Source organism: Natator depressus, chromosome 18, assembly GCF_965152275.1.
Source record: "Natator depressus isolate rNatDep1 chromosome 18, rNatDep2.hap1, whole genome shotgun sequence".
NCBI lineage: Eukaryota > Metazoa > Chordata > Testudines > Cheloniidae > Natator > Natator depressus.
Window position 1 is genome coordinate 7,118,495 of NC_134251.1, and position 25,982 is coordinate 7,144,476.

Below are 25,982 nucleotides of genomic sequence, written 5' to 3' on the forward strand. Positions count from 1 at the left end.
CCAGGAATACGTCCCACCAAATTTAGCAAACCTATCATTGAGGGGCAGTGGCAGAGCTGTCTGGGAGCTGGTTGTTGGGAGTAGGGTGACCAGATGTCCCGATTTTATAGGGACAGTCCTGATGTTTGGGCCTTTTTCTTATCTAGGTGCCTATTACCCCCCACCCCTGTCCCGATTTTTCACTCTTGCTATCTGGTCATCCTAGTTAGGAGCTGCAAAATCTTCTTGCCACCAGGACACCCTGACACAGGGGAACAGGCCCTGAAGTGGGGGGGGTGTGCGCACGGGGGTGTGTAACAGGCGGCCAGCGTGACGCCCTCCGCCCAGGCCACTGTCCACCGGCCGCGCCTGTGTTCTGAGATCTCCGGTCCTCAGCAGCTCGCCGTGCCTCCCAACTGAACAAGAAGAGGGGCTAAAAATCAGTCGCCCTGGGGTGCAGCGGGAGAGTTTGGCCGACGGGTGCGTGCGCCCCCCAGATTCGGCCTGCACCGGGCATGGCCAGCTGGGTGCTGGGGTCAGCTGGTAGGGTGACCGGACAGCAAATGTGAAAAATCGGGACAGAGGGTGTGGGGGGGTAATATAAGAAAAAGTCCCCCAAAATCGGGACCGTTCCTACACAATCGGGACATCTGGTCACCCTATCAGCCGCGGAGGGGGTGAGGAGCCCATGAGAGATTGCATGGGGGGGGCCTGATCCGGCTGGTGTAAATCAGGAGTGACACCGGAGTCGCTCCGGTGCAAAGCCGGACCGGGCCATGCCCCAGCGTGGGGCTTGTGACGTGGACCGCTGCGGCCCGGGGCGCTGCTCCTGAATATTCATCGCGCCGGCCGGCCGGGAGCCAAGCGGCCCTGCCGACGGGGGTGGGCAGCAGCGCGCTGCCATTGGCTGCCGGGGAGGCTCATGGCACCGGGAGCAGCCGAGGGGTTTGGCCGGGAGCGGAGGGAGAGCTTGCGGGAGGGACACGCACGCACCCCCGCAGCTTGGCTGGGTCCTGTGCACGGACTAGAGCGGAGCTGGAAAAGCCCAGCTTGGAGCCGGGGCTGCTGCTAGCGGATGAGACCCTCCCCCGCGGCCTTTGGGAGATGGCAGGGGGAGGAGAGACTTAGAGGAGACACACGAGTGTGTGTGTGAGTGTGCAAGGAGCGATCTGCCTTGTCAGTCGGAGCATGGGCTGCTGCTGGGAGCCTTCTGCTCGGCTGCCTGCTCCTTTGTAACATCACAACAAAGGCTGTGGCGTGTAAGTGGGGTAAGTGACCGCTCCGATTCCCTCCTGCTTCTTTCCAGCGCCAGCCCAGCCTGGGTTAGATGTGGCTAAGTCGATTGCAGGCATGGCAACAAGACCCCCCCCACACCCGAAGAAAACAGACAGCTCGACCGGCTAAGGAATGGACCCCAGAGCCCAGCCCGTGGCTTGAAAATCCTGCTCAGCTGCAGGATTTGGGGGGCTAGGCTGTGACCACCCTTATTGCCACACGCGGGGAATACAGGCACAAAGCTGGAGAAAATGTAACCTCTCCCAGATCAGCGAAAACGTCTGGTCGTGTCAGGGCTGCGGTGGCTAGCTAACCCTGCTGGGTGGAATAAGGCCTGTCCCAGGGCCTGGGAGGCGGGAGGAAGTGGGATGTCTGCATGGATGGTTGCATCTTTTTAGGGTAAGGTCGCCTCTTTCATGCTATTGTGGGCAAAACTCCGGGCCAAGGGGTCGTGGTAATGAGGGCATGGCAGGTCCTCCCCGGGGCGGTTAATTAAAATGTTGCAAACGCTGAGCTTGCTGAAGGAAAGGGGAAGGCTCAGAAAAATTGTGATAATGTTTTATCGTCATCTCTGAAAGTTTTCATGTCCTTTTGATGCTGATAGACAGTGCCAGGTCAGCCGCTCTGGAGAAGGGGAGTTTGCCCAGGCAGGATCTGCTCTACAGCCAGAACGTGTAGGAGCTTCTCCTTACTAATCCATCCGTGGGCCTCAACCTTATCCAGGAGAGCTCACCCGTAGGGCTCAGGGGAGTTCAGTTTCCATGGCCCGGTGTGTCCGAGGCCTTTCTGCGGAGTCTGCTAACAGGAGGCCACTTACCACTAAGGTCTGGTCTATGCAGTTTTTGTATTGGGTTAACTATGTCAGTGAGGGGAGTGATTGTGTTTAAATGCAATAGTTAAATCGGTACAATCCCTAGCACATGCAGTTATACAGGATAGTGGTGCCTTATCGTGGTAGAATTTATTCTTCTAAATGTACAGGAATGAGGTATATTATAAATGGGCCTTTAAACTGGTATAAATGGGTCCTCACTGGAGGGTTGGGCTGATTTAACTACAGATTTCCAAGGGATATAGTTAAAGTGGTACAAAACCTGTGTTTACATCCTCATAGACTTTGTCTATGATTGGCAGAGGGGTTACTTGCCCACTTCATTTTGAATGGTTTCTTGCAACATGTTTCACCTTGTATTTAGCTGTGACGTACTGAGTACCTTTCCCAGACCTGAAGAAGAGCTCTGTGGAGCGCCAAAGCTCGTCCCTTTTACCAACAGATGTTGGTCCAATAAAAGATATCCTCTCACCCACCTTGTTTCTCCGTTATACACCCTGTCTTGTATAGATGTGACTGGGAAACTGCATATATGACACAGACCTTACCTCTACATCCGATTAAGTATTAATAGCATCCTGCCCCGAGATCTGCCTATGCGGCACCGTAACTGCTCACCTGTTGCTTGGAGTTTAGCATGATTTAATACAGCAGGAAGATGAGATTAAAACCACTTAAAGCTGTTGCTGGAACCAGCTCCAAACATGGTTTAAGATACGGGTGCTTTTTCATAGATTATAAAGTCAGAATGGATCACTGTGATCATTTATCTGAGCTCCTGCATAACACAGGCCATAGCCCTTCCCCGAAATAATCCCTCTTCGAAAAACATCCAATCTTGATTTAAAAGTTTCCAATTGTGGAGATTCCACCCCAAGCCTTGGTAAGTTGTTCCAATGGCTAATTGCCCTTGCTGTTAAAAATTTACACTTTATTTCCTGTCTGAATTTGTCTAGGTTCAACTTCCAGCCACGGGATCTGGTTGTTATTGAAACACCTCTGAGATCTCGCTCTGTATTGGATCCTTTTCATTTTGCATACAAAGTTAACCAAATTAATGACACTGGAGGAAGGAGGGAGGGGGAAAGAACAAACTGGTTTCTAAAAATCTTGCAGTGCTAAAGGGGCCTTATCAAAGTGGATGGGTCAAACTCTGGACCTGTCTGCTGCAGCTGTAACTTACATCTGTTCACCAAAGGTGAAATTCAGCCCTGCGCAGACAGCCAGCGCAACGCCCAGCCATAAATAAAACCCTGTTTTGAGGGCTTAAACGGGAACCACCTGATTCATAGGCCTTGTGCCAATCCACTGTGCCAGGGCTGTTTTCCCACCCCAAAGTCACCCAGAGCGGTATCCACAGCCCACTGAACACGCAAAGTGTTTTGGAAAAAATGCTGCACTATTTTTAAAAATTACTCACCAGCCCTGCACTTGTGATGAGCAATGTGACAGTCATAGATCAGTGGACTGAAGTGAGGACGTGCAAGCTAAAACAGTGCAAAATCTGGGGCCTTTCCGGGTACGGGCCAAGGTAAATATTTCCTCACAGGCTTTTGAAAATAGGGTGGGCAGGGAACTGTAAGTACAGGGAATTATTGGAGGGGGATTTGTGGTGAGTTGTCTTAGATTGATGAATTTAGGCACGCAGGCCAGAGCCTCAAAAGTATTTAGTTTCCTAACTTCCATTGAATTCAAATAGTTTCAGTGGATGTTAGGGGCCTAAATGTCTTCGAGGGTCTGGGCCCTAGAGCATATGGCTAGAGATGCCCTTTGTAGAATTTTTATGAATCAAAATAAACAAGCACCCTACAATAACAACCTGGTAGATTTCAGAGTAGCAGCCGTGTTAGTCTGTATCCGCAAAAAGAAAAGGAGGACTTGTGGCACCTTAGAGACTAACCAATTTATTTGAACATAAGCTTTCGAGAGCTAGTAAGTAGGGGCATAGCGAGCAGATCGAGGGACGTGATCGTTCCCCTCTATTCAACATTGGTGAGGCCTCATCTGGAGTACTGTGTCCAGTTTTGGGCCCCACGCTACAAGAAGGATGTGGATAAATTGGAGAGAGTCCAGCGAAGGGCAACAAAAATGATTAGGGGTCTGGAACACATGACTTATGAGGAGAGGCTGAGGGAACTGGGATTGTTTAGTCTGCAGAAGAGAAGAATGAGGGGGGATTTGATAGCTGCTTTCAACTACCTGAGAGGTGGTTCCAGAGAGGATGGTTCTAGACTATTCTCAGTGGTAGAAGATGACAGGACAAGGAGTAATGGTCTCAAGTTGCAGTGTGGGAGGTTTAGGTTGGATATTAGGAAAAACTTTTTCACTAGGAGGGTGGTGAAACACTGGAATGGGTTGCCTAGGGCGGTGGTAGAATCTCCTTCCTTGGAAGTTTTTAAGGTCAGGCTTGACAAAGCCTTGGCTGGGATGATTTGATTGGGGATTGGTCCTGCTTTGAGCAGGGGGTTGGACTAGATGACCTCCTGAGGTCCCTTCCAACCCTGATATTCTATGATTCTATGATTCTATACAGCTCACTTCATTGGATGCAGCGTGTCTATGTAAGAGAGGAAAACCCATGGGGAGGGGATGAAACAGGTTTTACATTTCAAGCTTCCAAAGAATTATTGCAACGAAACCCCACAAAACTGTTAAAAAATGGCCAGGAATACTTTTGATCATAGCGCTTCAAGAAACAAAAGCATAATGTCAGAGCATGAGGGCAATAAAGGAATGGAGAGGAGTCAAGCCCTTATTTCTAATGAGGACCCTGCTTTGTAAACAGTCAGATTGCCAGGTACCAAGTAGGGGACAGACTGGTAAACATTAGCCGGTGTCTCTCCTGCAGAGGAAGTGCCTTACCAATAAAAAAGCCGACCCGGGGAACAGCAAAGACAAGGAGGTGGGGAATCCAGAGCAGAGCCATCTGCTCAAGGGGAATCCCTGAAGACTGGATAATCAGTCAAAGGCAAGTAGCCAGGCAAGGACAACGGTGATACACTCATTCAGCTGATGAGCTGATCTCGGGACCTGATGATGGCAGAAGCCATCAGGGTTTAGGGCCCGATCCACAGCCGAGGGCGAGTCTGATCATTGGTTTCCATGAGCATTGGATCACCTCGGTGTGGGGGGGAAAGGGGATGGGCACGTGCACGGAGGGCAGAAGTTAAGAAGATGCACGTGAGTCCTCTGGCGTGTCTGGCTCTGCATCCAAATGTTCCTAGGGCCCCGTTGTGGTACCTGCACAAATGCTGAGTGAAAGGGCTTTGAATGGTGCCCTTTGATCAGTGACATGAACCCCAGGAGAATCGTCAGCTCCTGTGTGCTCCAGCAACGTCTCTCTCCCCTCCAATCCCCGCTCCACTGTGCCTCCATCTTGCAGGGCAGATTTCCGCCCTGTCAATTTGACTCTGTAAATGCAGGATCTGCAAGCCCTGTTTAGGTGCGAGCGTTTGAACCCTGGGCCAAGCCCAGCTGATCTCTGATGGGTTTTGCCCCCCCAGGGCAGGTTCACCCAGAAGAGCTTTTAATGCAGAAAGCTGGGGGAAAGTATCTTTACTCGTGGTGGTATAGCTACATCGAGGCTCTCCAGCTGAGAGCTGGGTCCCAATGTTTACGTACAGTGCCTGGCACACAGTGAGAGATAGTCCCTGCCTCAAAGAGCCTCCAGGCTACATAGACAAAGGGTGGGAAAGAGGAGTATTATTAATCTCCAGGCACAGAGAGATTAAGTGATTTACTCACACCACAAAACCTTCCCATAGTCTTGTCCGATTGGCACAACTCGGGAGGAAGCCCAGGACTAGAGCAACAGGGGGGTACTGTTGGTTCGGGACTGAGGGTGCATAAGGCAGAGTTTTTATATTGCTGACCCATGCAATACTGTGTCTGGCTCCCGCAACAGGTTTCAAAAGAACAAAGGCTTCCTGTTTTCAGGGGGAGTTCAGGGTGGGGTTTGCATGCGCGCTCAGCGTTGGCCTCACTCTCTTCCCGTTGGAATCAACAGTTGACGGTGGTGGGCTCAGAGTTCGGCCAAGCCCGTTGTTTTGATTCACCGGGGGGTGGAATTCCCCTCTGTACAAGGCCTTCATACCATTCAGGTTCTACCTCAGACTGTTGGGCTGTACCATGTAAGGCAGGTTTCCAAGCTAGGGTTCACAACTGCCTAGCGATCGGTGAAGACTTTGGCAGGGATCTGCATTGCGCCTTGTGTTTTTACCCAAATGCATGTGACACACTGCCCCCTCCCCCCAACTCCGGAAGGAGCCCTGGGGTTCAGAAAGTCTGAGATCCTCTGATAAGCAGCATGATCTAGATGGCATAATCGAGATGTGCTCTGAGTGCCACTTAGAACAGGGTAGGAGCCTTTTCTTTCCTTTGTGAGCAAGAACATGTTCAGGGCCTGGGAGAAATGTGCATTTCCAATCTGAGGTTCAACTGCAAGATGCTCACGGTGGCTCCACATTTGTTCTGTTTGTCTGCGGTCTGCGGGATGGGCTTAGATGCCAGGGGCTGGATTTTAAGTCCTGGCTGCCAATGCTGTGCACACAGCTATTTGTATTTGTACAACTGCATACACACCCATGTGGCTCGCAAGATATTTGTGTGTGCACATACTGGGATGGTGCACTGGCCTGAGTCACAGGCACAAAGGGGGCATGCGTCCAAGTTTTGCATGTGAAATCCAGTGTGTGTGTGGGGGAGATTGTGTGAAATTTATTTGTGCCAGGCTCTGTGCACCACTAGGAACTCCCCAAGAACTCAGGACTATCACAAACCTCACCACTTTCCGTTCCACGTGCAAGGCGGACTTCTCCAACCTTTCCTTCTCTAATATGAACACACAGCAACAGCTGTATTTAACAGATAACCGTCAGCCTGCCCCTAGCAAAACAGGACACGCCACTCCACACCTTTCTCCCTCTGGGGAGAGGAGAGAACAAACAACAAGTGACAGATGTGTAGTCCTGTTGCTCAATGCAGTGTTGGAAGGCACTCAGATATTGTGGTGATGAGTGTGGTATAACAACAGATATAGAATAGAACAGAACTTGCTTTGAGCAGGGGCAAATTTCACCAGGGGTTATGCAGACATGGAAGCTGGAGGGAAATGTGACTTCATGAACAATGAAACCAATGTGTAAATAATGGTGTCCATTAGCTGAGTGTAGCCCGTCTCTACCTTTCCATGGCCTTTTGTTTAGCTTCCCATCAAACTTTAAAGGTCACATGTTTTTGGCTTGGATGGCAATTGAAACTCAAGAATTTTTCTGCCCCCTTTTCACTGTGTTTTCGGAGCTGATGGTGGTTACCGGGGCCTGCACTGTGGAATGTGTGGCCATTGCTGGCTTGGTCAGGCTGGCCAACGTTTGCTTAACGTCACAAGTATTTTCTTGGCTTCGGTTGCTGTCCCGCTTCAATCATGCGGCTAATGGATGTTGAAAAACAGGCTGTGCAGGGGATTTGAGCCACGGCTGCTTCTGGAAAAGGCCTGTTACAACAAACTCGTTTTGTGGCAAATGCAGGACGACATTTTTCTGGGGTGGTGAGGGCGACTGGGAGCAGCTGTAGCCCCATCCCCCTTACATAGGCTCAATGGCCCCTAGGCAGGCTGTGCAGATGTTAAGGAGAGAGGGCTGCTTCTGATTCTGTTTCTTTCCTCTCCCACCAGTTGCTCTCACTTGTCCTACCGAGTCTTTAAACCAAGAGTGGGTCGGTGTCTTTCTCAGAGGTCTGCTCTAGCTCAGCCAGAAGTTATGGGCTTCATGCAGGGAGTAGTGGGTGAGGTTCTTTGGCCTGGGTTGTGCAGGAGCCAGACTAGATGATGCTAACAGTGCCTCCTGGCTTTAGAAAGCTATGACTCTCTGTTGCTTTACCATCTGAGGAATCCTCCCACCTCTGCCAGCCCACTTTTTCTGCTGTCATCCTGATCTGAGTCAGTACTGCCTCCGCGTGGCCAGCAGGAGGCGCTCTAACCGCGCTATTGTCACAGCACCACGTGGCAGGCAGGGGAGCAGCTTCAGAAACTTCCCAGTGGTAATAACTTGGCTTGATCCTGGGCGTTAGTGAGCTCCACAGTGGGGACAGATCCTGGTCTCCTCCTGGTTGAATTCACTCAGGGCTCCATTCTGCCCCATGCTGAGCATGCCTTACTGTGCACCTAACTCCACTGGGCCAGTTTCTGCCTCCTTTCCCTGCTTGGCAAACAGCTTCATTCATTTCCGGGGGTTGCCTGCGGAGCAAGGCACACAGTGCAAGGAGAGGAGACCCAGTCTGGCCCAGTGAAGTCAGCGGAGTAAGGTACTGCTTTGCTTCAGCATGGGGTGGCAGAATTGGGCCCTAGAGAAAGAAAGAGATGACTGCTGGAAGAACACACTCCTTGTGAACTGGCCCTTTCTCAAGGCCTCCTCACTTGGCCCTTCCCCGTCTCAGCACTGCTGGTGCAAGAGCCTTCTTCCCTGCATCTCCTGCTGTCTGGAGCAGTCTCCCTGTATATCTCCCTGCCTTGCCAACTCCCCATTTCTTTTCACTCTCTTCTGATCACATTTTTGCTCCCTTGCTCTGTAGCATGCTTGTCACATGTATGGTGTGTCATAAGAGCATAAGAACGGCCATATTGGGTCAGACCAAAGGTCCATGTATCCCAGTATCTTGTCTTCCAACAGTGGCCAAAGCCAGGTGTCCCAGAGGGAATGAACAGAACAGGTAATCATCAAGTGATCCATCCCCTGTCGCCCATTCCCAGCCTTTGGCAAACAGGGGCTAGGGACACCATCCCTGCCCATCCTGGCTAATAGCCATTGATGGACCTATTCTCCATGAACTTATCTAGTTCTTTTTTGAACCCTGTTATAGTTTTGGCCTTCACAACATCCTCCGGCAAAGAGTTCCACAGATTGTCTGAGTGTTGTGTCCCCTTCTAGTGGCTGATTGAAACAGTGAATAACTGCCTGCTACTGCTCCTAGCTTATGGAGTTAACTCCTCTAGCTCAAGTGCTCTGGTGCTGAAGATCCTAAGGGTTGGACCTTGCTGATGTCCGTGTATTGAGGTAGCGTCTAGGAGCTCTAGTCCTGGACCAGGACCCCATTGTGCCAGGTGCTGTACAAACACAGAACAAAGAGATGGTTCCCTACCCCAGGGAGCTGACCATGAAAGTATAGATCAAGAGATGACAGATAGACAGGCAGATGGGGGAGCCCAAGGAAACACTGAGACAGTACAGGTCAGCAGTACAGGCAATGGTCGCTGCAGACCCGCAGCGGAACCATTTCCAAGTGTCTTGTAAACATTGCAGGAAAGGAGAATTTTAAAGAGGGTTCTGAAGCATAGAGGTAGCTTTGCCGATGCTTACGGGAAGCGCTTCCCAAGGATGAGGGGTAGCCTGGGAGAAAGCACAAAATGTAACAAGTGGGCGATGGAGGCTGGCATGGGTTGATCGGAGGAGGGATTCAACATCTTGATAACAAAAGAGAGATGATAGGTAGGCAAGCAGTGGGGCTAGACAAGCAGTCATTGACCTAATGACTGGATGCTATAATGGATCCACTGTACAATGTCATCCAATAAAGCTCTACCTGACCCTCTCTTTCATCTGTGGTAGAACCTCCAAGTTACGAACACCTTGGGAATAGAGGTTGTTCGAAACTCTGAAATGTTCATAACGCTGAACAAAACGTTATGGCTGTTCTTTCAAAAGTTCACAAGTGAATATTGACTTAATACAGCTTTGAAACTTTACTATGCAGAAGAAAAATGCAGCTTTTAAAAATCTTAATTCAAATGAAAGAAGCACAGAAATGGTTTCCTTTTTTTTTTAAACGTTCCCTTTATTTTTTTAGTAGCTTACGTTTAACACAGCACTGTACTGCATTTCCTTTTTTTTGTCCCTGCTGCTGCCTGATTGTGTGCTTCCAGTTCCCGGTGAGGTGTGTGAGTTGACCGGTCAGTTCGTAACTCTGAGGTTCTACTGCATTGAGTCCTGTATTTGGGCGACTTGGGGTTTCAAATTAACCCGAGAGTCTCACCTACATTTCCTTTGCTGCAGAGTAAGCCCCCATTACGTCTCGTGTATCTCCGGCGCACCTGTAACTTTTCAAAGGGCAATCAGTGGTTTTTGCTAAACAGCTAAACATTCAGGTGTAGCTAAGCATCTAATCAGTCTATTTCAACTAGACATGTGGCTCCCTCTTTGGTTTCAAAACTCAGGCTGAACATCTCAAGAGAACAGACTCCTTTGTGTGATTTCAGGATCCTTCCTGCTTCTGATCTTCAGGCCCAGATTGCTCAGGGAATAGGAGCTTTTCCCCTGGGGTTCCACTGTCACTGGTTTTGAATCCTGGTTGATGCAAGGAGGTGCAGAAGCTCATGAAAATGGTGTGTGTGTGTGTGTGTGTGTGTGTGTGTGTGTGTGTGTGTGTGTGACCTATCTGCACTTTAGTGGACCTCAAAATTAAAGTTCTATGTAAGTTTCAAGTGAAAGATCAGGACAGGTCCCATTTTACGGATGGAACTGGTTTGTTCATACTTGTTACGCTGTCTTGGGATTGGCACCTCTATTTGCTGACCTGGTCTTTGGAACAAGCCAAAAAACCAGACGGTGCTGGTCTAGATGATTACGATTGTTAATTGAATTGCCCCAAGCATGGCCCAAGACCCCATTGTACAAACCCAGCCCAAAAAAGACAGTTTCAGCCTCAGAGAACTTCCCAACTAAACATAAGACAAGACGTGGATGTAGATAGACGGGAGCGGTCCACTCCAGGTTTTACATAGTGCCTGTTGCACGCTGGGACAGGAGGTACTGGGCGTTTATCTGGTGCAGTGCTAACACCCATGCTCATGCTCATGCTCATGCTCAAATAAATTGGTTAGTCTCTAAGGTGCCACAAGTGCTCCTTTTCTTTTTGCGAATACAGACTAACACGGCTGTTACTCTGAAACCCATGCAGAGGATACAACTACTGGGCCCCAATCCAGCAAAGTGCTTAAGCATGTCCTTATTCAGGCATGAGAGTCTGACCACTTGACATCAACAAGTTGGGACTAGTCACTAGCTTACACGCTTTGCTGGATCAGGGCCATAGTTTCCAGACCTCACTATCAAGTCTCGGTACCTTGTTCTAAGAAGCTCCCCAGAAACCAAAGGCATGATACTTGTGTCCTGCTACATTGCCAGATCGTGTCCAGTTGAGTGCAGTGCACAGTCCTAGTTCTGGCTGAAATGTGCTTTTCAGGTACCAAATGTGTTGTTTGGACTACTGGGTCTCTCCCAGTGCAGGGGAGTTTTGCATTTTAATGGCACTACAATGAAACCAAACACAGATTTTACTAAAAAGAAAAGGAGTACTTGTGGCACCTTGGAGACTAACCAATTTATTTGAGCATGAGCTTTCGTATAGACTAACACGGCTGTTACTCTGAAACCTGTCATTATGCAAGGCACAGATTTTACTGACTGCCGTCTGTATTCTGAATTAATGGCTGGAACACCGTGGCTCACTGGCCTGTGACCGCTGCTGCGGGCTTTCCAAGTGCAGTATCCTCGCACTCGCTAAGGCTGTGTCTGACAGTTTGCAAGTTTGAAAATATAGGCCGGAATAACAGAACGAGAGTCGGGCTGGAAAGCAGCAAGCTAATCCTTCTGGGGAGCAGGAATCCAAACAGCAGATCTGGAAGGAAATCCTTGGAAAACAGTCAGTGTTGGAAATGACCTAGGAGTGACAGCAGAGGGCACGGTAGGGGAGAACGTGCAATGCACCTTTGGGCGTGTACATACAGAGGTGTATTGGACCATGGAAATGATCGTCTGTATCAGGAAACACTTAGGAATAAGGGATCTAATTCTCATTTACATAGCGGCCCATTTACGCTTGTAATTTAGGCCCTTTCCATTGCCAGAGTGGTGTAAAGGGGTCTTGGTATAAATGAGAATCCGACCCGGAATCGACAGTATTGCGTATGTTTCTGGGCACCTCGGTGCTAGAAAGACGTTGCTCAAAGAGAGGGAATTTGGAGAAGAGCCTGAGAGGGCCTGGGGGTGAATCAGGAAAAAAGAGTAAATGGACTGCATATGTGCAGCTTGGCTAACCAAGGGCTGGTGGGGAGGTTAGCATCAGTGTCCATGGATAGCTGAAAGGTGCAACTGCAAGCACGGAGAGCAAATGTTTAGGTGGCCTAAGGTATAACCAGGGCTTATGGGAGGAAACTGGGCAAAGACACATTGTGGTGAATATGTAGAAAACGCCCTGTTGGCCCCAACCCCGGCAGCATGCACGGCATCACACCTGCTTTCCTCTAAAAGTAGTAGATGTACAAAGCAGTAAACGAGGACTCCCTAAATGGGACGACTCCCCGTGGAAAAGTTAAGAACATGCGTGAGGGTTTGCAGGGTTGGGGCTGGGGAGCAGCGTCTCAAGGGGAAAGGCAGAAGCAGGTCATTTGGGACGCTTTAAACGGGACTGGGTAAAATGCTGAAATAATCTGCATTGGCTGAGGGGAGGGATTGATGAAGAGTTGAGAAAGAAATCTCCTCGGATACCTTTTCCCTGTGAAAGTACCAGCATTGTTTCTGCCTCTATTGGCTGTTTCATTTACAACCTGCATGGAAACCCCCTGTTGCCTCGTCAGTGTCTCCTCTCCCTCCCCGGGTTTGGCTAACGGAGAGCTTTGGGAGGTTTCTTTTAGACACAGGCAGGTCTGAGCTGACAGCCGAGCTTCAGATCCAAATTTGCAGCTCACACTTCTCTCCCTGTTGGATGGAGTCTGAACACCAAGTTCAAAATGCCCCGAGCTTTGGATTCAGCTGTAGAATTCAACCTCCATCCATTCCTTGCTTGTGGAAGTTTTCAGAGCTGACATTTCAGTTTAGGGTCTTTATTCCTAAATGTCCTGGATGACCCTTGCTTGAGCTTTCCTTATGCACGGACGAAGGCACGGCGGATCTACCTAGTCTCATTTCTCCTGCTAAAAGCAGCTCTTTGCAGAATGGGCGGCAGTGCTTCGATGAATCTCCAGGCCACCACCTATGCGTGTGTGAGTTCACTCTCTGAAGCACTGGGCCTCTGGGTGCTGCTTCTGTGCTGCTCTCCGAAAATGTCGTCAGTCCAGGTGGCACTATTGTTTCCAGGTTCAGTTGAAATTCCACCTGTACTTCCTCCAGGGTGTGACTGCTTTGCTCTCTTCGGTTTGCACGGTGTGACGCATTTGCAGCAACTAGGTATTTCCCCACTTGGCTTGTGTAATGGTAATTATATGTTCATCCTGTAGTTACATCAGGAGCCTCTGCATGCCAGGACAGCTGTCATTCAGGTCCTGTTTCTGTATGTCTAGCTCATGTTCATTACATGACAGATCTCCCAGCAACCTTGTAAATTTGACTGTGCAATTTCTCCCATCCATAGGCTAAAGCTAAGGGTTGCCTCCGGCCATCTGAGCCATTTTTGCTCATTTTCAATCTTTGATCTCCCAGAGGAAGTAGGAAGCAGGAAACAAAGCATCTTTTCTCCTGAAACAAAACTTTTCAGAGGCCAGAATTTTAACTAGAAACTTCAAACCCACCCAAACCTCCCTGTAGATCAGTAGGGTTTTGCACTTGTGGGTCTGGATGCTGGCCCTTGAATCAGGAAACTCCAGCTGAGTTGAGCACAGCATGGGTTTATTTTTGTTGGGTTTCTCTGACAGGGAAAAGGTCCTTATCTCTTTCACCAGGAATGTTTACTCCAGCCCATGGACTTTGGAAAGGGGGTTGGATCAGCAGTCCGTATTGGTGTTGCTGTCTAAACCCTGGCGTTAGCCACATCCCCGTCCTAAGATCAGCACTGGCGTGCTGATATGGGGAGATGCTGGCTCTGTACAGGGAACTTAAAATGTACAGGGCTCAGTAGCTGAAATCAGTTTTCTTAAACAACACATGCTCTAGGAGGCTGCACCTCATTTAAAGTCCAGAAGGGACCATCATGATCATCTGGTCTGACCTTCTGCACATCGCAGGCCACGGAACCTCGCCCACCCACTCATGTAACAGACCCCGAACTTCTGCCTGAGTTACTGGAGTCCTCAAATCGTGGTTTAAAGACTTCAAGTCTCAGAGAACTCACCATTTAAAAACAACAACGAGGAGTCCTTGTGACACCTTAGAGACTAACACATTTATTTGGGCATAAGCTTTTGTGGGCTAGAACCCACTTCATCAGATGCATGGAGTGGAAAATACAGGAGCAGGTATAAATACATGAAGAGATGGGAGTTACCTTACCAAGTGTGAGGTCAGTCTAATGAGACAATTCAATTAACAGCAGAATACCAAGGGAGGAAAAATCACTTTTGTAGTGGTAATGAGAGGGGCCCATTTCAAACAGTTGACAAGAAGGTGTGAGTAACAGTAAGAGGAAATTAGGTTTAAGTTTTGTAATGACCCAACCACTCCCAGTCTTTATTCAGGCCTAATTTGATGGTGTCCAGTTTGCAAATTAATTCCAGTTCTGCAGTTCTCCCCTCTGCCATGTACATTGGCCAAACCGGACAGTCTCTATGCAAAAGAATGAATGGACACAAATCTGAGATCAGGAATTACAACGTTAAAAAACCAGTAGGAGAATCTCCCTGGTCACTCAATAACAGACCTGTAAGTGGCCATTCGTCAACAAAAAAACTTACTTCAAAAACAGACTCCAATGTGAAACTGCATCTGATGAAGTGGGTTATAGCCCACAAAAGCTTATGCCCAAATAAATGTGTTAGTCTCTAAGGTGTCACAAGGACTCCTCGTTGCTCATACAGACTAACACGGCTACCACTCTGAAACCTGTCACCATTTAAACTAGTTTAAACCTGCAAGTGACCTGTGTCCCATGCTGCAGAGGAATCAAAACCTCCCCCCGCCCCCTCTGCCAATCTCACCCAGGGAGAAATTCCTTCCTGACCCCAAATGTGGTGTGAACCAGGGTTGTCCCACTGAAGTCAATGGAGCTGTGCTGAGTGCATCCGTGGAGGATCCGGTCTTTTGTGTTTCTAATGGAGCAAGGGCCCATGCGATTCAGTTTTGTTCCTTGTGGGTATAGCACAATCAGAGCTTATGGGGCTAGCAATGCGTAACTATAGTATGAACTTTTTTAGGTTTTCGGCCATGTCCTGCATAAATGACAGTTTATTTCCTGGTGAAATTTAGTGGTTGATTCTTCAGAATCAGAAATCTGCCTGCTTACCTGCCTCCCGTCACTATGGAATCTGAGCATCTCGCAGACAGTTTGTATTTGTCCCTACGTCCCATTGTGGGGTGGAGAAGTGCTAGTATCCCAGTGTTTGATATGGGGGACTGAGGCACACAGAAAGGCAGGGCCAGGTTTCCAAAAGAGCTCAGCACCCAACAGCTGCCATTTTCAGGACCTAACCAAGTGGCTAGATTTTCTGCATCTAGGGCAATGAGCTATTTTGACAATCTGCCCTGTAAGTGACTTGCCCATGGTCACATAGGAAGCTTGTGGCAGAGCCAGCAGTTGAACCTGGACCTCTTCAGAGCCAGACCAGTGCCTTAACCCCAAGCCCATCTGTCCTCTGTAGATGCCCCCGGATCCAAATGCTCTCAATTCTTTGAGGGGATTCAGAGTCCAGACCTGGATCTACATCCAAATTTTACAGCTGGCTCCTACCTGTGTGATAGGCCTGAACTGAAAATCATGGATCCAAGCATTCCTCCTGAATTTGGGGTAGGGGGAACAATCACAATCCAGACTGGAATTTTGTGGTTCATTCTCGTCTCTCTAGAATTGGGAGAAGTCCCCCCTTCGCTCCCGCTGTGTTTGAACAATTAAAACATACAGCAGGTTGAATCTAGGGCTTGAAAGCTGAATTGCGAAGGATTTTTTATAAATTCGTCTGTGCCTTTGTTCCTTATTTTTCTTTCTTGCCTCTGTATAATAGAGAACAAAAGAGGGGTTTTTATTTCAACCTTCAAAATCTCCATGATGTCTATCCTGGTCTCCTGGCGCTTTGCTGGAGGACAAAGTCTTGCAGGATTTGTACTTTGAACTCTGCCACCGCAGTTGAATGGGCGAGCTATTGAATGATTAACAAAGACTCTTTTATCCCAAATGTGAATCAGTTATTGTAGTTTAATAGGCGGTGGCAAAAATAACAGTCAAAGAGTTTTAAGCTGCCTAATTAAAAATCTCTTCCGTTCTCAATTTCCATAACATGCTGTTGTCATTTCACTTTGTCTATACTATGGAAATTCCCGAAGGGCTTGTGTAGACGAGGGAAATTGGGACAATCCTCTTACGTAAACAAATGACACCACTGTGACTTACACTGGCAACTTCGTGCAGGCCTTGTCTTACACTAGTGCAATGCATTTACACTGGGGACTTGTGCTAATGTAGCTGCTCAAATGCAACCCCCTCACACATACGCACACACACTACCCCCGAACCCAGTATAGCCCAACATAAGGTCTTCACTAAACATCCGGGCCAGCCTTAGTGGTGAGCAACGAGGGTGGTTGCCCTGGGCAGCAACTTCTGGGAGCATCAAATCAACATCGGGGCGGGGGGGGGGGGGTACATTGGCTTTGTTTTGGTTTGCTTTTTGCTTGGCCTTTCAGGGGGTATTGGGACTGTTTTCTGCCCTGCGTGACAAAACGCCCCGGACTGGGTCTTGCTAATTATAGACTTTTCCCGGGCCGATAATAACATGAATTTCTTATGTAAAAAAATGAGAAGAAAGAAAACCTTAACACAATAAAATAAAGCTTTTCCAAATGTTCTTTATTCAATACAGAGAAACAGAAAACTGCACAAGCTCACTTTATTGTGTTTTCCCTCTTGAAAGTCACCTTTACACACTCTAGGGTATCTCTCTTTAAAGACCATTCAAGTGCATGAGAAGGTGCTTTGAAAGGCGCAAGTGGTGCTGGTTGTAATTTGGAGGGATTAGACAGCAAGTGCCAACAGGAAAGCCAGCCGGAGGGCAGATTTTAATGGGGGTTTTGTGGTAATAAATAAGATTTAAAATCAAACAAACAGTCCGACCGTGGGAACCTGCAGCCCTGCCTTCTTAAAACAGCGTTCTTGATTAAAATTGCATAACTTTGGAGACAGTGTGGAACGCGGCGTTGTCCAGCCACCGGAGCGTGGCCTTGAGAGGCAGGAGACTCATGAGCTCTAATCGCAGTCCTAATGCTGACCTGTTGTGTGTTGAAGGTAGGGTGACCCGACAGCAACTGTGAAAAAACGGGACAGGGGGTGGGGGCGCCTATATAAGAAAAAGTCCCCCAAAAGGGGACTGTCCCTTTAAAAACGGGACATCTGGTCACCCTAGTTGAAGGGGATGTCAAAACGTTCTAAAATCTCCAATCTCATGCTCTAGGACTTCACCTGCGGGGTCAGGAAGGCAATCCCCTCCCCCGACCAGTGTACTCGGTTTTTGTTGTTGCAGTTGTCTCCTTCCTCTGAGGCATCAGAGATGGTCATGGCTGGAGATAAGACAGCAAATGGGGTGGGCTGGTGCACTGAAGTGGCATAGAGAATTCTCTCTTGGGTGCTTGGTTGGCTGGTTCTGGCTCACATGCTCAGGGTCTAACTGATTACGTATGTGGGGTCAGGCAGGAACTGGGGGTTTTCTTGCCGCCTTCTGCGGTGTGAGGCATAGATCACTTGCCAGGATTATCTGGGCATATCTTACCTACTCTGTTCCCTGCCACTGCGGGGCCTTCAGACACTGGTGGTCTCTGTCTGGAGCACACAACCCTTTAGTCTCCAAAGGGCTGAAATACGTTGGTCTAATTCTGATTGTGGGGCTTGGTAGGGGGGTGGCCGGATGGTGTTGGTGGCCTCTGAGGTGCAGGAGGTCTGACTAGAGAATCTCGTGGTCCCTCCTGGGTTTAAAGTTGATGACTCCATTTTGGGCATCTCCATCCTTGGGTGCCCGACGGAAGGTGCTATTGGGTTTGGATTTCAGAGGTGCTGAGCAGCTGCAGATCCCCTGGGCTTCAGCGGGCGTAGCAGGTGCTCCGTATTCCTAAAAATGCAGCTCAGGATGGACAACTAGACACCATGAGGATAAGCGTGGCGGTAAAATCATGACGGCCTAGCCCTGCTGGCTGGCTTGTGTTATCGTGCTGCAGGGCTCTGTAACTTGATTAAAATGGCCCAAGGAGTCTGACCCTCTCATCCTTCTGCGTCTTGTTCCTCATCAGATGATAATGGAATCCCATCCGTTTTCCACCCCCTCTCCCAGCAGACCCTGCTTCCTGGCCAAGAGAAATATTGAACAGTGTTGCCTTTGGAGATCAGCAGTGTTGCTGGCTGATATGAAGTTACCCCAGTCCTTTGTAAGCTCCCATGATGGGAAGGAACGTTTCAGGGGGCTTTAAATGATGTAACTGGGGCACAAGAATGAAACTGGGAAGTAGACGTTTGAGGTCGGTTCCAAAATACTTTCAGATTGCAACGGTCCCCTGTGCTGCACAGCAGTGTCCCAAGGGCAGTGATGGAAACCCAGTCGCTCCAGGAACTGAGCCTTGGACTGAGCATAGCACTGGAGAAGAGGCTGTGATGAACAGTGGGTTCTGTGCAAGGATGGTCTCTGGTAGAGCCGATGGAAACTCAGCATTTCTGTTTGGCGGGAAATGTCAACATTGTGACATTTCCCGCGAAATAGAAATTCCGAAAAATTTGGGTTTTGGGAAATGTTTGTTCTAAAAAATTGGAAATATTTTTTTTTCCTTCCATTTTTATATTTTTATTATTTCTACCTTCTCTCGTGCCCGCAGCCGTGCATAATATACACGACTGCCAACGACATGCCGTATTGCGACGTAAACACAGTCGCTGAAATACTCTGGTTTTCTTTACTTCATCTTCAAAACCATTCAGGGCAGCTTGGGCTGAAACATCTTCTCTCCTCTCTGCTCGTGGTGCAGGAAACCGTTTGTAGTTCACGACTGCGGCGTCACGCCGCAAAGAATCATCCCAGCTGGTACCCTGCATGTGGAATGCCTGGTGTGGAATCCACTGCTTGGGAAGGCCCAGCCTTCATGGGGGTGTGGAGGGGACCGAGGTCCTAGGCAAGTGGCGTTAACATCGGAGCCTTGCTAGAGAGACCCAGGCAGATGAAATTGGCCTGCATGATTAACAGTGAGCAAGGAAAGCAACTGCGCAAACAGAGGATGGGAACGGAGCACGCTGGCTGCAGTTCTAGCACCTGGAAGCTGTCAATAAATAAAGGCTAAAAATAAACTAATAAAGGAGATTTGCCAGCTTGTTCCTAGCCGAGCGTTAAGTCACCGGGGCTGGCGAGGTGCAGCAGATGCTCCAACTTTCCTGGTTTTTAATTTTTTTCCCCCTCTACTTGCTAGGGAGAACGTGTCTTCTTAAAATGTCATTCGCTAGGATGCACTAAAAAGTCCCCCATATTACAGGTCTGGATTGATTATGCTCATCTACACTGTGCTAGTACGTGGTGGCCCCAGGCAGGGTCGGGGCCCCAGTGTGTAGGTGCTGCACACACCTGTGGTGAGAGAGAAGCCCTGCCCCAAGGAAAGCACAGTCTGACTAGTCAAGGCAGACAAGGATTATTGTGCCCACTTTATGGACAGGGCTTGTTCGCCCAAGCAGTCTGTGGAAGAACTGCAAATAGAAGTAAAATCTCTTGAGTCTCAGTTTGGTGCCTTAGCTACAAAACTGTCCTATCTCACAACTTCTAACACTGTAGCCTCTTCAGTCTGGGATAATCGCCCTGCATTGTCAGATGCGAACCCAGGGCTATTGGCAGGCCTGGGGAGTAGCCTGGTTGTAATCTTATTCGAGACACTCTCTCTGGTTAGGTGAACTTTGCAACAAGGCATCTTTTCCCTTTGACTGAGGTCCCATCTGTAACCTTTTCCCACCACCGTGAGGGCTAGAAACTTTTTAAAAATGAACGTTGAGATGCTCACTTGATCACATGCCTCCAGGGGCTGGGACTTTAAGAGAAACACCCCAAATGGTGTACTGCCAGAGCACACTGGGTGTAAAACTATTATTATTTATTTGTCCTGCTGTAACACCTAAGCACCCTAGTCTTGGACCAGGCCCCTGTGGCACTAGGCGTGGTACAAACACAGAACAAAAAGACAGTCCCTACCCCAGAGAGCTTGCAGTCTAAATAAAAGATGAGAGAGAACAGGTATCTACAGACAGACAAGGAACTACAAGGAAACAGTGAGACAAAATCACAAGGGTAGCGTTTTACAGCCCCTTTGCACTGTTATAAATGACTGCCCAAACTTAGATTGGAAGCTCTTTGAGGCAGGGACGTTTTGTTTTGTGTTTGTACAGCGCCTGGTGTGATGGGAGCCTGGGCAAGGCAATTGATGGGGAATCAGGCCTGTTTTTAATCTCACTGTCTTGTTTCTCTGCATCTATTCTCCCTTATATGTTGTTGCGACATTTTCTAATAAAAGAATTCCACGAGGATTGTGTGTTGCTTCTAATACGAGACTGTTCGTGCACCCCATTATACAAAGGCTAGGGGACAGATCCCTTCCCCAGATCCCACAGGACAACCATGTGGCATACGGCATGGTTTGCAGAGGCATAAGTGGTGGCCCTTGTCCAGTATAGCTATGCACAGCTGCTACTGTTCTCGCTGTTTCGAATCTGCATTAATGCACTTGCCTTACAGCAACCAGATATCTTCTCTCCCCCCCCCACCCCCCGTAGCAATTAGGGATCTCCACCCGTCAATTCAGAGAGGGAGAACTAGCTCACTAATTCCCCTCCGTAATGCCCTCGCTTGCAGGAGCCAGATGGTAAAATAACTGGCTGTAGGAGAAATCAGCCTATTATCGAGCATATGTTGGCTGTCAAAGCGGTAACCGCCTTCCCCATCTCTGATAGCCTCCTGAAATCCAGTGGGCTGATCCCGTCTTTTATTCTAGGCCTTGATAATGTATTTATGTACGTATTTGTTGCTCCAATTATTTTGATCTCCAATGAACAGAACTGTTCGTTTTTGTTGGAAGGGGGAAGAGTCAAAATGCGGGGAATTATAAAACCAGCGAGGAAATTTGTTTGCTGACATAAAATTTGTCTCCCAAGTGTTTCTTCCTGTGGCCTTTTCTGGGACCCTCTCCCCCCCTCACCCTGTGTGGGTGGCAGCAGGAATTTGGGTTGTGATCCGCCAGCAGAGGGTCCATTGCACTAAGTCCTACTCAAGCTCTCCTTTGAGCTTGGAGCTGGGCACAGCAATGGGTTCCCCCCCGGGAAGGTGGACATGGTGCTCTGTCATTAGCTGGGGGAAAGATGATGCTTGGGGTGCATTTTGGTGGTTCGTTGCTGTACTTGGCATGGGAACAGGTGGAGGCCTCCTGGTGCTTGCGTCTTTTTGTGTCATGTTAGGAGGTCTTCTTCAGTCTCATTTGGAAAGACTTGCGCATTGAATGTAGGGAATCAGCTACCTGAATCTGAGAGGACAGAGCATTGCACACAGTGTATGGCAATGGGCTTGCTAGGGGTATCTTCACCATTGCCCCCTACTGGTTGGAACCAGAACTGCTCAACTGAGTGTCATAGCCTCTATACTGCTGCCAGTAAGGGTTCTCCTTTAGCTCAGATGGGAGGAGCCTAGACTTTGGAGCAGTTTGATCCAGGAAGGTCTGCGCATTCGTGGATTTACCATAGTCCAGTGAGCCTGCATTTACAAGCATAAAATTCAGTCATCCATTGGGAGCGAGGACCTTCTTCATTGATTTATTTAAAGGGGTGAGCCTCTGCGAAGAGCATGCAGGGGAATGGTGTGTTTATAATACAGATAGCAAATGATAACGTAAAGCAGATAAAAATATCCAGAAGAGGAGTGAAAATACAATCTTTGGCTGGGAAGTTATTCCAACTCTAGGGCTAGGGAGTGGAGTTTAGAAAGAGAAATATCCCTGGCTTCTCCTTCCCAATAAATCACTGTTAATGTTTGTGCAGAAAACAGGCTCTTTGCAAAAGCGCAACTGAGAGAGCATCTGTTTGCAGGATTAGTTTTCAAGAGCGTCACAAACTGGGTCAAAGTTATTGAGCTTTCAGCCTTGCTGGAAAGAAACAAAGGGATTTTTTTTTTACTCCGGTAAAGGAGAATCCGGATTTATTTTGAATCTAGGATATGTCAGATGTGTTTATTTTTGTGCTTTTTGGTTATTTACAGTAATAATAAAATATACATTTATTTATATAGCCTCAGGGTGCTTTACAGGCTGGCTCAATATAAAAATATCCACCCACGGGGTCCTGTTACCAACACCCTGTTGCCTGCATCTGACATGCAGAGGGATGGCAAAAGTTGCTGAGAATGACAAGAAAAAGTGAACCCAACTATTTAGACCCCAGGAAAGCTTGCACGGAAATCTGGGGCAGCCGCTCTTTTATTCCAAGTGGTTTGAGACACTTCAGCAGTCCCCCTTCTTCTGCCATGAGTTCCTTCCACACACAAGCAACCCTCTGTCTTGGACATCAAAGCCAGTTTTTCATCTGCTCAGATAGCTAACCCCTGGACCATGCTTCCTGTCGTGGCCTTGTGATTGGTAGTGCAGTGAAAGGTCCCTTTCTCGAAGGCTGAGGGGATTGAATCTGCAGCTGTCAGCTCCTCCGCACCCCTGGGTTGACTCCTTGTGTTGTTTGTCTCCAGACGTTCCACTGGGTTTGCTAGCCGTGGTCTTCCGTAGTTCACCCTGGGTCTGTCACCGGACGATGTGTGTCTGCCTCTGTTTGTGATCAGCGTTCCCACTCTCCTCCCCTGGCCAGTGACGCAGGCAGGCAGGCAGGCGTGGGGCTCCTCTGATTTTTCCCCCTGGTTGGTTTCAACACTGGAAGAGTCTGGACCCGCTCTAAAGCCTGTTGAAGTCAGTCAAAGTCTTCCCATTGCCATCAAAGGCCTTTGGAGCGGGCCCTGTCTAAGCTGAGCTGATTGTGTAGTTCTGGACGCTCGCCTCATGCCACAGAAAATGCAAGTTTGGTCTGGGAATGAGCAAACTAACCCACGTTGCTGATTGGGCTCATCTAGACCTTTTCGATACCAGGGATCAGCTTGCTGCCTTCCTAGACTGTGCCCGGAAGATCTCGGGGACCGGCGCCGGTCCACAGATGGGTCGTTGAGAAACACTCGTGATCTGTTCGTGTGCAGCATGCCGGTGTGTCAATCTACCCTGCAGTGAGCTGCCGTGCGCGAACTGGCTGTGTGCGCTCTGCTGCCACGTACTAAAGGTTCCCTAGAGTGCCGTGATCTGCCTGCTTTGAAAAGGGAATAGATCAGTGAGCACTAGGGTACATGTATTTACGGGGAACAGATGTCCCGATTTTATGGGGACAGTCCTGATATTTGGGGCTTTTTCTTATATAGGCTCCTATTTCCTCCCCCCCCGGGTCCCAATTTTTCACACTTGCTGTCTGGTCACCCTACTTGTATTGCATGGCAACAGGGTCCCCATGGACAACTGGTGCTTGGCATGCTAGTGCGGGGTAGATGAACCCTCCAGCTTGCTGCATGCTAGCCGTTCATCAGACAAGCCCAGCAGCATTGGAACCCCAGCCCTGTCTGCCCAAGGTTTGCACTGCTTTAATTATGCTGAATTAATTAAGGGCAAGTCTGCACTTAAAACGCTGCACCGCACACCGCTGTAGCCCTTTCATGAAGACACTCGAAGCTGACGGGAGACCTCCCCGAGAGACGGTCGCTATGTCAGTGGGAAAAGCTCTCCTGCCGACATAGCGCTGTTACACAGTGTGTGTGTGTGTGTGTGTGTGTGTGTGTGTTAGGTCAGTATAACTACGTTGCTCACAGGTGTGGATTTTTCACACCTCTGAGTGAGGTAGTTATACCAACATAGGTCTGTAATGTAGACAAAACCTAAACTGGTTCCATTAAATTGGTTCAAACTCCTTTCATAGAATCATAGAATCATAGAATATCAGGGTTGGAAGGGACCCCAGAAGGTCATCTAGTCCAACCCCCTGCTTGAAGCAGGACCAATTCCCAGTTAAATCATCCCAGCCAGGGCTTTGTCAAGCCTGACCTTAAAAACCTCTAAGGAAGGAGATTCTACCACCTCCCTAGATAACGCATTCCAGTGTTTCACCACCCTCTTAGTGAAAAAGTTTTTCCTAATATCCAATCTAAACCTCCCCCATTGCAACTTGAGACCATTACTCCTCGTTCTGTCATCTGCTACCATTGAGAACAGTCTAGAGCCATCCTCTTTGGAACCCCCTTTCAGGTAGTTGAAAGCAGCTATCAAATCCCCCCTCATTCTTCTCTTCTGCAGACTAAACAATCCCAGCTCCCTCAGCCTCTCTTCATAAGTCATGTGCTCTAGACCCCTAATCATTTTTGTTGCCCTTTGCTGGACTCTCTCCAATTTATCCACATCCTTCTTGTAGTGTGGGGCCCAAAACTGGACACAGTACTCCAGATGAGGCCTCACCAGTGTCGAATAGAGGGGAACGATCACGTCCCTCGATCTGCTCGCTATGCCCCTACTTATACATCCCAAAATGCCATTGGCCTTCTTGGCAACAAGGGCACACTGTTGACTCATATCCAGCTTCTCGTCCACTGTCACCCCTAGGTCCTTTTCCGCAGAACTGCTGCCTAGCCATTCGGTCCCTAGTCTGTAGCGGTGCATTGGATTCTTCCATCCTAAGTGCAGGACCCTGCACTTATCCTTATTGAACCTCATCAGATTTCTTTTGGCCCAATCCTCCAATTTGTCTAGGTCCTTCTGTATCCTATCCCTCCCCTCCAGCGTATCTACCACTCCTCCCAGTTTAGTATCATCTGCAAATTTGCTGAGAGTGCAATCCACACCATCCTCCAGATCATTTATGAAGATATTGAACAAAACCGGCCCCAGGACCGACCCCTGGGGCACTCCACTTGACACCGGCTGCCAACTAGACATGGAGCCATTGATCACTACCCGTTGAGCCCGACAATCTAGCCAGCTTTCTACCCACCTTATAGTGCATTCATCCAGCCCATACTTCCTTAACTTGCTGACAAGAATACTGTGGGAGACCGTGTCAAAAGCTTTGCTAAAGTCAAGAAACAATACATCCACTGCTTTCCCTTCATCCACAGAACCAGTAATCTCATCATAAAAGGTGATGCTTTGTTGATGCTCTTATTTCGGTTTAAGAGTGGCTTATATTTTGGGCGTCTCCAAGAGCAACTTGCACCAGTTTAATTTAAACCATTTTAAAAAACAATTTAGTTAGGGCAGGTCTACACTACGGCAGGGATTGACGCTCTGAGATCGATCCACTGTGGTCGATTTGGCGGGTCTAGTAAAGACCCGCCAAATCGACTGCAGATCACTCTCCAGTCGACCCCTGTACTCTACCCCCAACGAGAAGAGTAAGGTAAGTCGACGGGAGACTTTCTCCCGTCAACCCCCTCGCGGTGTAGACCCCGCGGTAAGTCGACCTAAGGTACATCAACTCCAGCTACATTATTCACGTAGCTGGAGTTGCGTAACGTAGGTCGACTTACCGTGGTGGTGTAGACACAGCCTTAAACTGGCGCACAAACCTGTGTGGGTGCTCTTATTTCAGCTTCAGGACTTGTCTACACTTGAAAATTTATGTGAATTAAGGTAGGGTGTGAATTTAAAGCACAATAGCTGTTCCTGATTAACTCAATGCGTGGGCTCTTGTATTCCGCTAACAAGAGCATTGTTCCTGCTAGTTTAACCCGCTTTGAAGTTAAAGTGAAACTGAAGAGACACAAGGCACACTTGTGGAATAAGTGTGTCAACACATTAAGCTAATCTGGAACGCTTAGTCAGGAACACCTCTATATGTCGACACGCCCTAAGAGTTGCTTATTTTGGTTTTAATTTCTAATTGACCTTGAACTAATCTGAAATAAACTTGAGTCACA

General features: G+C 48.6%; 1 protein-coding gene across 6 annotated transcripts in view; it reads left to right on the plus strand.

Annotated features, from left to right (window-relative positions):
- The first annotated feature begins 909 nt into the window (after positions 1 to 909).
- The window catches only part of ARHGEF10L (Rho guanine nucleotide exchange factor 10 like), a 159,966-nt gene continuing 134,893 nt past the window's right edge, over positions 910 to 25,982 (plus strand). For 3 of the 6 annotated variants that reach the window (XM_074934021.1, XM_074934020.1, XM_074934024.1), the window contains exon 1: positions 910 to 1,247. The gene's annotated coding sequence lies outside the window, so the exon portion shown is untranslated. Of the gene's footprint in view, positions 1,248 to 1,371; positions 1,654 to 25,982 lie in introns of those variants that run through there. The other 3 variants (XM_074934023.1, XM_074934025.1, XM_074934022.1) reach the window with 2 other exon arrangements.